Raw genomic sequence first — 12695 nt, 5'->3', positions numbered from 1 at the left:
TTGTTAGAAACACTCTCTCTCTATCATCTGAATAAAAATACTTTGTAAATAAATAAGAATACTTATAGTTTATAAGAATGAAAGCTATTATAGAAAAAGAAAAAAGAAGATGAGATTCTGTAAACAGATCTGAGATATTTATACTACTCTAGAAAAGTTTACTTACACTGTGAATAATCTTATAAAACAGTCAGATCACTCTAGTAAATAAAGAATAATTATGAATTACAGATCTGAATCTTTCTATATAACTATAAACAGTGATTACAGACTGTAGATATCTTGATTCTATAATTCTACAGAGTTAATAAAAGAATGAAAAATTCCTCACAATTCTACAGTGTTAAAAAATGATGATTTATAAGAATGAGTGAAAGATTAACTTATAAATACTTCTCTTTGATAAGAGTGATCTTATGAAAAGTGATTCATCTGTGAAATGAATTTATGTGATAATTACATAAGAATCTCATGAAAAAATAATTGAAGATTAACTGAAACTCTTCAGATTGAAAGATATGAAATGAATCTATGTAATAATTACACAAGAATCTCACAGAAATGATTGAGAGTCAATCAGAACTCTTCTATATAGAAGAAGTAAGATGAATCTATATAATAGTCAGAGAAAAATCTGCAGGTTATAAAGAATCTTATAGAATAAGAAACTAAGTGACAGACTCTTTTCTCTTTATAATAATAAGAGATTTTTTCTCACTGAGGTTATTTTTATAGATATAAAGAGTTTTTAGTGAGTATCACTACAGTGCTGTATCTGATTCTATGAAATCACTCAGTAAAAGACTTCACAGATGAAGTCTTAAAGAGAGAAAAATATGTAAGAAATCTCACTTCTCACAGATTCTTTATTTCTATTTCTATCTCTTACATACTTAATAAAGTTAGCAGCTCTTGACTACATATAACTATATAGACTAAAGTTCATGACTACTATTCATAACTCAGCTTAAATACTATTATATATTTAATCTCTACATTTTATCTTTCTACTGTGAATACTTCTAGTAGTTAACAGTACATATCACGCCAAGCTGCAAACACCCGAATAATCGCCTGCGAGTACTTATTCTTACACAAATTGACTGTGACTGAGAAACATACACTATGTACAATAGTTTCTTAAGTTAGTCTTATATTACTGCAGATTTATCAAAGATTTCATATAAATAGCTGCATCACTCTCAGATCTCTTAAGAGAAATAAATGTAAATCTGTGAAATAAGAAGTATCATTCAATTATCTGAAATACTGCATGTAAAGAGGCCTTTCTCACACTGAGAAAATACATGATAATATTCTCAGTACTTATTCAATCAGATTACAATAAACCTTTCTATATTAAGATAGATATATCTGAATGAGCTATTAGAGACACTTTTCTGCAGATGAGTAAGAACAGCAAGCTGCACTCAGTGTAAGAATAAGTGCTCGCAGGCGATTATTCGGGTGTTTGCAGCTTGACATGATATGTACTGTTAACTACTAGAAGTATTCACAGTAGAAAGATAAAATGTAGAAATTAAATGTATAATAGTATTTAAGCTGAGTTATGAATAGTATTCACAAACTCCAGTCTATATAGTTGTGTGTAGTCAAGGGCCGCTAGCTCTATTGATTACACAAGAGATAGAAATAGAGATAAAGAATTCACAAGAAGCAGAATTTCTTACATATCTCTCTCTCTCTAAGACTTTATTCACAAAGCCTTTCACTGAGTGACTTCATAGAATCAGCTCAGCACTGCAGTGATACTCACTAAAAATTCTTTATATCTATAAAAAATCTCAGTGAGGAAAAATGCCTTATTATCACAAAGAGAAAAGAGTCTGTTACTCAGTTTCTTGTTTTATAAGATTCTTTATAATTTATAGATTCTTCTCTGACTATCACACAGATTCATCTCACATCTTTTATATAGAAGAGTTTCAGTTAACTCTCAACTATTTTTATAAGATTCTTAAGTAATTATCACACAGATTTATCTCACATCTTTCATACAGAAGAATTTCAGTTAACTCTCAATCATTTTCACAAGATTCTTGTGTGATTATCACACAGATTCATCTTACAGATGAATCACTCTCTGTGAGATCACTCTCATTAAGAAGAAGTATTTATAAGTTAATCTTTCACTTATTCTTGTAAATTATTATTCTTTGACACTGTAGAATTGTGAGAAATTTTTCATTCTTTTATCAACTCTGTAGAATTATAGAATCAAGATATTCACAGTCTACAATCACTCTTTGTAATTATATAGAAAGATTCAGATCTGTGATTCATAATTACTCTTATTTACTAGAGTGATCTGACTGTTTCATAGAATCACTCATAGTGTAAGTAAATCTCTCTAAAGTAGTATAAATATCTCAGATCTGTCTACAGAATCTCATCTTCTTTTCTCTTTTTCTATAACAGCTCTTATTCTTATAGACTATGAGTATTCTCATTTATTCATAAAGTGTTTTCACTTAGATGATAGAGAGAGTGTGTTTCTAATAATATCTATATATTAATTCAAGAACTTCTCAAGAATAAAAATTTTTTCATTTCAATATCTTCATAAATAATGTCTGATCACTGCTGAGCTTCTTGTAAGTGTCTCTGTAACTTCTCTGATTGCTTTTTATCAGCTGATAAAGCAGGAATATTATCACTTATAACAGTGTCTTTCTCTCTTTCAACTCTGTCACTGCATCTGATCTTCAGATCAGCAGTTAATTTCATGTCTTTTTCAGACCAGTCTCTGACTTCAAGCAGCACAGTTTCTCTCTTTACTGTAAGTCTTCTTATAAGTAATTTCTTACAGATTCTAGCTGACAGTTCTTATAAAGCTCTCAGTGTTATCAGTGTCTTCTACAGTCTCACAGGCCTATGATCACTCTTCTTCTGCTCATACAATCTCTGATCAGATATATATGAATATGTCTAGATTTTCTATCAATGATTCTCACACTGCGGTGCATTTTCACAATCTTATTATCAATGAGAGATGAGTTCTCAGATACCTGCAAAATCCAGGTAATTAAGATAATGTGAATATTATGAATTTATAATGAGAGTTAATCTGAGTAGATGAGCCTTCTCTCTACATCTCAATTGTTTTCAGACTGAATACTTCAGTATAACTAAGAGAGCAGACACAGCTTTATAAGAAGTATCTAATCACACATACAGACAGTCAGCTCTCAAGATTCTACTGCAACTGTATATACTCTGATATTCAGCTTCTCTGAAGTCTGTGCATTTCTAATAGTCTTTATATCAAATATAACAATTATCTGTACTGCAGATATAATACTCTCTGCTTCTTTAAAGAAAGAAATTAATAGTTATAAGAGAATTGAGTGTCACAGATATTGAGAATGTAAGTGTGAATTTTCTTTATTTTTTCTTTATTAATCTCTAAATTGTGTTCACAGCCCTGTTTATTTTCTTATTTTTTAGCTTTAATAAGAGTATGATTTCTTCTTCTCTTTACATACACTGCAGACTGTTCATCTCAGTAGAAACTCATTATCTTATAGACTAGAGTTTGTAAATAACAGTGTTAATATCTTTATTATAATCAGATTCTTAGTGAAGACTGTATCATTCTGACTTATCAGAATTCATAGTATAAAAGTCATGTCTTAGCTTCTACAGATGTCTTATCTACTCAGAAGATTCTCAAGTAAACTTATTTATCTTATCAGAATATTCTTATCACTGAATCTTAAATCAGAGCTTATAATCTTACTTCTCTAAGTCAATAATTTCTTTGATCTGATATTCTCTTTCACTCTCTAGTACTTCACAGATAGAGTGATAAGTCACAGAATTCTCTTCTAAGAATTTCTTATATTCATGAAGTAAAGAGATATGAAAAACATTATATATCTATAACTCAGATAACAGTTTCAATCTGTAGAACTATAAGCTAATTTTCTTTATAATTTTATAAGACTCTGTCTGCAAGAGATTCAGCTTCTTACTAGATCTTTATATAATAATGTTTTCTAGACTTAGCTAGACTCTATCATCTTTCTTGAAACTCTTTATAATATATTTGAAGTCATAGTATCTCTTCTGATACTCTTAAGTCTTTCTCAAGAATTCACAGACTTTCTCTCAGATCTTCTGAATTCTCTCAGTCTGTTCACAGATATCATCACACTCTATAGTGTACTCTCATAGATTTATCAAGATTATTCACAGATATGTCTCAGTGAACATCTTAAAGAGAGTTTTATCTATACTGACATGTTTTGAGTTATTATACATGAACTTTATAAGTGATAATTAATACACTCAGTCATTCTGATTGTAATTGACAAAGTATCATAGATACTGTTTTAATATACTCATCAGATATTCTATCTGATTATCTGACTGTTAATAAAAAGCTGTGCTTAGATCTTATAAATTCTTCAGTATAGTCATCACTGATCAGATCAGATCAGAACTCTTCTATAAAGATTAATTCTCTATCTAAGATAATGTTTGTAGATAATTCATGCAATCAGATCACATCATAGATAAAGATATAAGTTAAATTCTTTGACTTCAAGTTCTTGTGAGTGAGTATAAAGTATGTTATCTTAATGAAGTAATTCACTATCATCAGTACACTGTTAAAGCAGATATTATATATATTCTTACTTTTAGAGAGACTTATAAGAGTATTCATTTCTAGCTATTTTCAAGATTCTCATAAGATAAGTAGAGAAGTAAGTTCTTTATATAATCTGAATTATACTATTCATGAACTCTGATAAATAGTATAAGAATTTACTATCTTCTTTATAAGTTCTTACATCTTAAGCTAGAAGTATTTTCTTATAAGTAACTTATGAGTTCTAGTATCTGTAAAATGACTTACTAGAGAAGAGTTATAATATCTTTTAATAAATTCTATATATAGAAACTTATTCACAGATATATAAATTCAGCTCTCTCTTTATAAGAGATTATTTAAGTCTCTTTAACTCTTTATTTCTGCAGAGTTAATCTCTGTTATAAGTAGTTTCTGAATATACTGAGTATATTCATTCTTCAGTTATAGTTCAGATAATCTGAATAGAAGATCTTATAAAGACTTATACTCTATTTTCTCTTATATCAGATCTTCTACAGTGCTTCTCAAAGTCTACAAACTCTTCAGATTATAGATACTCTCTTCAAGAATTCTCATAGAGATTCTCAGAGTGTTAACTCTCAGTGTTATAGAGAGTAGTTGTATAGACTTCTTTTCTCTCTTTTCTCTCTTCTCTTATAGAGAATTAAGAGACTCTTCAGTCAATCTCTTTATAACACTCAGTCTGAGTATTCTGTGAAGCTTTTCTGTCTTCTCTAGCTTCTCTATATCTGTCATTCTGATCTTCTTAATATAGTCTGATCTGTGAGAGAGTCTATTCACTGAGTTCTTAGTTCTCTTGATATATTCTATCTTGAATCAGAATTCACTCAGTCTCTGAGCTCAGTGAATCTGCTACTGTGAGAGTTTCTTGATTAAAGTAAACTATTATAAGCTGTTATAATCAGTTCTAACAGTAATCACTGTTATAAGACTCTTAAAATAGTGATATCAGTGATAGAAGAATTTCACTATTGTAAGAAGCTTCTGATTATAAATATCATAGTTAATCTCTATGAGTTATATCTTTTATAAGAAAAAGATCACTGAAACTCAGTTCTCATTTGACTGTAGTTATAAGACTATTTCTGAAATTATAAAGAAGAAGATATCTGTCTTTAATTTGATTAAGAGTAAGAGATCAAAGTGAAACAGCATTACTGTATCTATAAATATCTGTTTTAATCTTATAAAGACTCTATAAGCTTCTGAGATAAGAAAGTTCTCACAGTTCTCTCTTCTTAACAATCTTTTCATTCTCTATTTATAGAAAGACTTCTTCTTATTTTCACTCTTCAGTATGTCTATAAGAGCTAAGAAGATTCTTATAAATACAAAGATAAATCATCTATAGAAATTCACAAAGTTCAGAAAGATCTGAATCTCATGAATACTAGTTGACTTCAGTTATAATAGAATAGTCTTAACTTATAAAGATTTCATCTGAATATCATCTACAGTGATTATATATTCTAGGAAATTAATTCAATAGATACTGAAGTTATACTTTATAAGCTTAATATACAGTTCTGTCTCATATAAGATCTTCAACATACTTCATACATACTCAGTGTGTTCTTTCTTCTTTATAAAGTATATTATCATATTATTCAGATATATTATCATGAAGACATTCAGATATATATGAAGTATTTTATTAATAAAAGACTGAAATACTGCAGAAGTATTAGTCAGATTAAAAGATATCACTAGATATTTAAATAATTTCAGTGCAGTTCTAAAGACAGTCTTTCATTCATCTTTAGATTATATTCATAGTTATATATATATATTGATTATATTTAGTTGTATGAATATAACAGCTCTTATAAGACAGTTAATCACATTCTCAATCAGAGACAGAAAATAGCAGTTCTTTATTATCTTAGAGTTCAGATCACAGTAGTCTATATATAATCTGAGATCTTCATTCTTCTTCTTTATAAATATTATATAGACTCTCATGAAGATCTGTGAAGATCAGATAAAGTCATTCTTCAGATTCTTCTTTATATAGGTCTGTAAGACCTCTATCTCATGATGAGAGAGCTTATAGATTGATTCTTAGCAGAGTTTCTACTCTTCTATTAAATCTATTATCAGATTCTTTCTACAGTGAGAAGAAAGCTCAGCTATCTTTACTGAGCTGAATATCTCTATAAGATCTCAGTATTTCTCTAATATCTGAAGCTCAGTTTTCATGATCACAAGATTCTCAGATATTTATAAAGTTATTATATAGATAGACTTGTCTTCTCTAATTAACTCTACAGTATTAACTGATTCTATCTTTATAAGTGAGTCTGTTAACACTGATCAGAAGTATAAACCTGACTCACAGACAGCTATATGCAGATTATGTCTTTAAAGTTATACAAGTCTTAAGTATATATCATCTGTGATATCTGTGATAATCACAGTTTCTGCAAATCTTCTTCAGATTTCAGAGAGATCTTGTAATTCATAGATAACTCTTATAAGTCTCTCAGCTCTCAGATCTGAGTTCTCACACTCTGCTTATTATAAGAGCAGATTTTCAGTTTTCATTATTCAGTTTATTCACTTCATGAGCTTTAGAAACACTACAGTGATCTGAGATTCTGAGTTTATTAATACTTCTCATACTTATAAGACAGCAGTACTGTAATACAGTCTCTCTCTGTAAGTAAGCATTTTTATCAGAGAAGTAACAGATTCAGGTGTCAGCTTCAAGACTCTTAAGAAGGCTGTTACTGACTCTGTCTATAACTTCTCAAATTTCTATTTTGATTTATTCAGACAGTTTATATGAAGATGTTCTGATTTAGAACAGATGAAACAGAGTCTCTTTTTCTTAATCTCTCTATTATATACTCTATTTATAGAAGCTTATAAAGCTCTCTTTCTCTACTCAGCAGTCAGATATGAATCTCTCTATATCTTATTATCTTTTTCTAATAAATCTGTTCTCTGTTATTCTGACTCTTGTAGAGTCAGTCAGTGATCTGCTCTTCATAGATCTATGACTCTCACAGTGATCTGTAAGTGATGAATAAGAGTCATCAGTTTCTTCAGAGTCAAGAACTTAGAGTCTTACTTAATAAGCTTATTCTGTATATCTTTATTCAGTCTCTTTATAAATATCATTATTCAGATCTTGTTTCAGCGCTCTGTTTTCACAGATCTCAATTTATATTATAATTTCATGAAGTACTGTGAGTAGTCTTTATCAGATTTCTCATCTCTTTTTCTAATATTAATGATTATGACTCAGATTTTCTCTGTTCAGCTCACAGAGTCTCTTAACTTATTCTCTATATAGATCTTAAGAACAGATCAGCAGAATCTCTTATAATCATTCTTTAGATAATTTAGTCAGTTCTTGACTTCAGTGTAATAGAGGTCTGTTATTATATAGATAACAGCTTCTTCATCTTTTATATTATATAGTCAGACTTATGAGTCAATTTCAAATACAAACTCATAAAAGCTTTTATAGATTGTGATTCAATAAGTAATCTTAAGTGATTGTAACTTAAGACAGTTTCTTTTCAGTTTATAAGTATCTCTGAAGATTATGTCTAGAGACTCAGTTTAAGAGTGTTTACAGACAGTAAGTATTTCTTATAGAAAAATAGCTTAATTCTGTAGAAGATGCTCAAGAATGTTCTTCACTGAGATTGATTCATTTATGAGTTCAGAGAATTTCTCTGTTATAGATGTAGAGAATGATATCTTATAAGTGATTGATAAGTTCTCTGAGACTTCTTTTATAGAGATTATTTATAATTCAGATAACTGCTTCTGAGTATCTGTAGTAGAGTTTGCAGAGATTGAAGTATACAAGTTTCTAGTTCTTTCAGTTATAATGAGCAGTTGCTGACTGACTGAGCTTGAAATATAAGAATAAGTGCTTACAGATGATTATTCAGGTGTTTGCAGCTTGATATGATATATACTGTTAACTACTAGAAGTATTCACAGTAGAAAGATAAAATGTAGAGATTAAATATATAATAGCATTCAAGCTGAGTTATAAATAGTATTTGTGAACTTCAGTCTATATAGTTGTGTGTAGCCAAGAGCCGCTAGCCCTATTGATTACGCGAGAGATAGAAATAGAAGTAAAGGATCCGTGAGAAGCGGGATTTCTTACACTCAGTGATATATAATAATAGAAAACTATCAGATACTGAGCTCAATTACTCAGTATATAAAAAGAAATTACTAGTGATTAAACACATACTGATATTATGAGATAGATATATTAACAATGAGTATATAACAACAGTGATTACAGATTACAAAAGTCTTATCTATCTATAATTAATGATAAAACCTTTCAAATACTTAGTATGTTGAATCTCAGAGTTTCAAGTGTACAATTTTCATATTAAATACTGAAGAAGATTAAATTCTGTAATACCTGATACAATCAGTCACAGACCTGATTTCATGAGTGAGAATTCTGTGAATCAGACATAAGAAAAGTTCATATTAAATGTACTGAGAGAATGCAAGAAATCAGAATAAGTAAATATAATAATCTCTTACTTAAAGAATAGCAAGATATCAGATGATAAGCATCTTATGAAAGTGATAGAAGAGATGCTTCTGAACTTCAAGCTGAGTAAATTGAAAAATAATATTGTACTTTACTATAATCTAGAATATATGAAAGCTCTCCATCTGAAATATTTATTTAGATGTGATTTAATAGCTCACTCACACAAGGAATTCAGTCACTTAGAAAGCTCTGAACTCATGAGTGTACTCAAATCAAGAGTGTACTAATCAAGCATAGATGAGAACATTCAGATATACACTTATAAGTGTCTGAATTATCAGATTGTGAAAGAATCTAAGAAAGAGTTAGAATGTGAGAAAGTATAATATCAGATGAAATATATGATACAACTGTTTAAATAATGAGAGATGAATGTTATAGATATATTATCATGAACATTAAATGAAAATTTTTTAAATAATCACTACTATTGACTACACTACTGACTAGCCAGTTATGAAAGCACTTTCAGAGATAACAGAGAAGATGATGACAAAGTTTCTATATAATAAGATTTATATCAACTATGAAATACTGTGTGAGATTCTAACTAATAATAGTGTGAATCTCATAGAAGAAGTGATAAGACATTTCATAGATCAGTTATAGACAAGATATCATAGAATATTATTATATCATCTGTGAATAAACAGAAAGATGAAATGCTTGAATGAAATTCTGAGAAACATACTGATGAAATATCTAGTGAGTAAGTCTATGAAATTATAAGATGAATATCTCAGTCAGATGCTATTAGCCACGCGAATTCAGCAGCATGCAGTTTTCAAGTGTTCATTATTCTATCTATTGTATAAATTGTATTCACACATCTCAGAGAATGCTTCAGAAAAGGTGAGAAAGAGTACAGTAGTTACAGATACAGTAGAAACAACAGTTACAGATACAACAGTTGTAGATGTAATAGTCACAGACACAGCAGTTATAGACACAGAACTAAGATTGAAAGAGATCAGTTATGCATATATAAAAGCTAATAAGTTACTCCTGAATTAAGCAATTCAATTGAAAAGAATATAAGACTCACTAGTCAAGAAATTAAGTCTCAAGATGAGAATATAAGTTCTTGTATACAATGAGAATTCTGAGAAGTTTCAATCTAGATGATTTAAGTCATATAAAATACTTAAATCACATTCTCTGAGAATATATGTATTGAAAGAATCAGAGAGACAGATCTTACACAACTTAATAAATAATTCATATCTTATGAAGATAAAGATACAAGATCTGAGTGAATTATAATTATTCACAGCACTATCATCAGTATTGAAAAAGAAGAAACTTATAATTGAAAAGTCTTATGAAGTAAGAGAAATTATAGATACTTATAAATCAGATAATCTCAGTTATTCTGATCTTTTCATGATTATAAGAAAAGAATGAGAAGAAATGAAGAAATCAGATGAATATCACACTTTAATAAGTGATGAGACTGTAGCTGATTATGTAATAACATATTACAGACAGTAGATATAATATGATAAAGAGCAGTCTCAGAGCAGCAGACTTACACATAAGTCAGATCACAGAAGAAAAAGAAATTCAGAGTTGAATTTAACTGTTTACATCAGTTCAATTGCAGGAATAACAGAGAATAAAGCATCTGAAACATCTGTGAATATATAAGACTAAGTCATCTCAACTTCTGAGAATGCTCAGAGATCAGATAAGATTAGTTTTAATAAGCTATTCACTGTAGTGATCTAAGCAGGTGAAGAGAGACAGTATAATATATAAGATAGAATCACAAGAGATGAAAGCTACTGAACCTAGTCACTGAATACTGTATTATATAGAGATCATGTAAGAGTAGTAACTAGCAGACAAAGAAAAAGTATAAGAAAAGAGAGAAGATAATGAATTAATCATCAACTGTAAGAGTTAGCTATAAAAGATAAATATTATTATACATACTTCATTCATTTTCATACATTACATGTTTAATCTATTTTCAATACCATGTCACCTGAAAAAATGCCAAAAACAAAGGAAATCTCAAAACTCAAGATCTGTAAGAGATTCAAGAGCTGTAAGCTACTCTTATAACAATGCTATATATGTCTCTGATTTCTATATCACTCTGTGTACAACATTAATATTGTTTATCACAAGATTAACTGAAATACTAATATAGAAATGTGTACATATGTGTATAGAAAAATTAAAGAAGAGTGTAAAATCTACAGAATCAGAAGTCAGAACAGAAAGAGTGAAGATAAAAGAAACAGAAGAAAGTACAGAACTGAATGAATAACAGTGAGAATTACTTAAGACTGAACACTTATAACTCAGTATATGCACAATCTTCTCTGTAGAGAAGAAAGAGAAAGTGCTGAGAGAAGCTTGAGAATGAGAGAAGATAGTCTCAGCAGTATTATTATCTTTAATTAAAATGATCTCTGATATCAGAGCAACTAAGAATCATTATTAGTATATAAAAACTGCAAAATCAGAGATGAGAACAGTTACTGAACAAATACTCACTAGTCTTAGAGTTATACACATAATTACAACACACACAAGGCTTCTTAAAAAGAGAGAGAGAGACATAGAGAAATGCAGAAAGTAGAATACAGTATGTAAACAGCTTATTCTCATAATAATATCTCAGATAAGATGTATAAGTCTCATATAAGTTATATCTGTAGATGTAAAAAAGTATGATATCTGTATTCTTATTTCTGAAAACACAGATATTCTTCATCTGTACTATAAAATCAGATAATAAACATCAGAGAATAGACTGATATAAATCAATCATTCTGAAGATATTTGTCAGAGTGAATGTACTCATAATATTGAATTTAACAGTTATAAAAAGTTTCTTGACATGTGTGAACATCATGACTTTATGTATAATAAAACTCATAATAATTTCTTCTAAGAATCAGAAAATCAGCATTAGAAAGAGAAGATGAAAAAGAAAAGACTTACAATCTCAATACTGTTAAAGAGAGAGATGATTCTTCAGTATAAATAAATAATTATCTCATTATAAATACTTAAAATCAATATAATAATCAGTGTCTGTGACTGAGCTTTAGATAGTTATGTTATACACTATCTTTATACAATAAATTATTCTAGAAGTTGATAAGAAGAGTGAGAGTATATATACTAAGAAATATAATTCATTAAGTCTATACAACATCTCCTTGAAATGAAGAGAGCTGATAATAAAAGTAGAGATGATAGAAGCAGAGAAAGCAGAAGTAGTGAGAGCAGAAGTAGTGAGAGCAGAAGTAGTGAGAGCAGAAGTAGTGAGAGTGAGAATCATGAAAACAGAAGTAGCAGAAGCAGGAGAATTAGATACAGAGACAAGTATAGAAGATTGAGAGAAAGCAGCAGAGAAAGAAACAGAGAGAGCAGAGAGAGACACAGAAAACTCAGCTATATATAACACAGACAATTTCTTCATTATCATGTTCTTCAAGTTCTTAATTAACAATTCAACATTGAAATCATGATCATCAGTGAATGTGAATCTATCAA

The sequence above is a fragment of the Blastomyces dermatitidis genome (assembly GCF_000003525.1).
Source record: "Blastomyces dermatitidis ER-3 genomic scaffold supercont1.12, whole genome shotgun sequence".
Lineage (NCBI taxonomy): Eukaryota > Fungi > Ascomycota > Eurotiomycetes > Onygenales > Ajellomycetaceae > Blastomyces > Blastomyces dermatitidis.
This window is presented reverse-complemented; position numbering follows the sequence as displayed.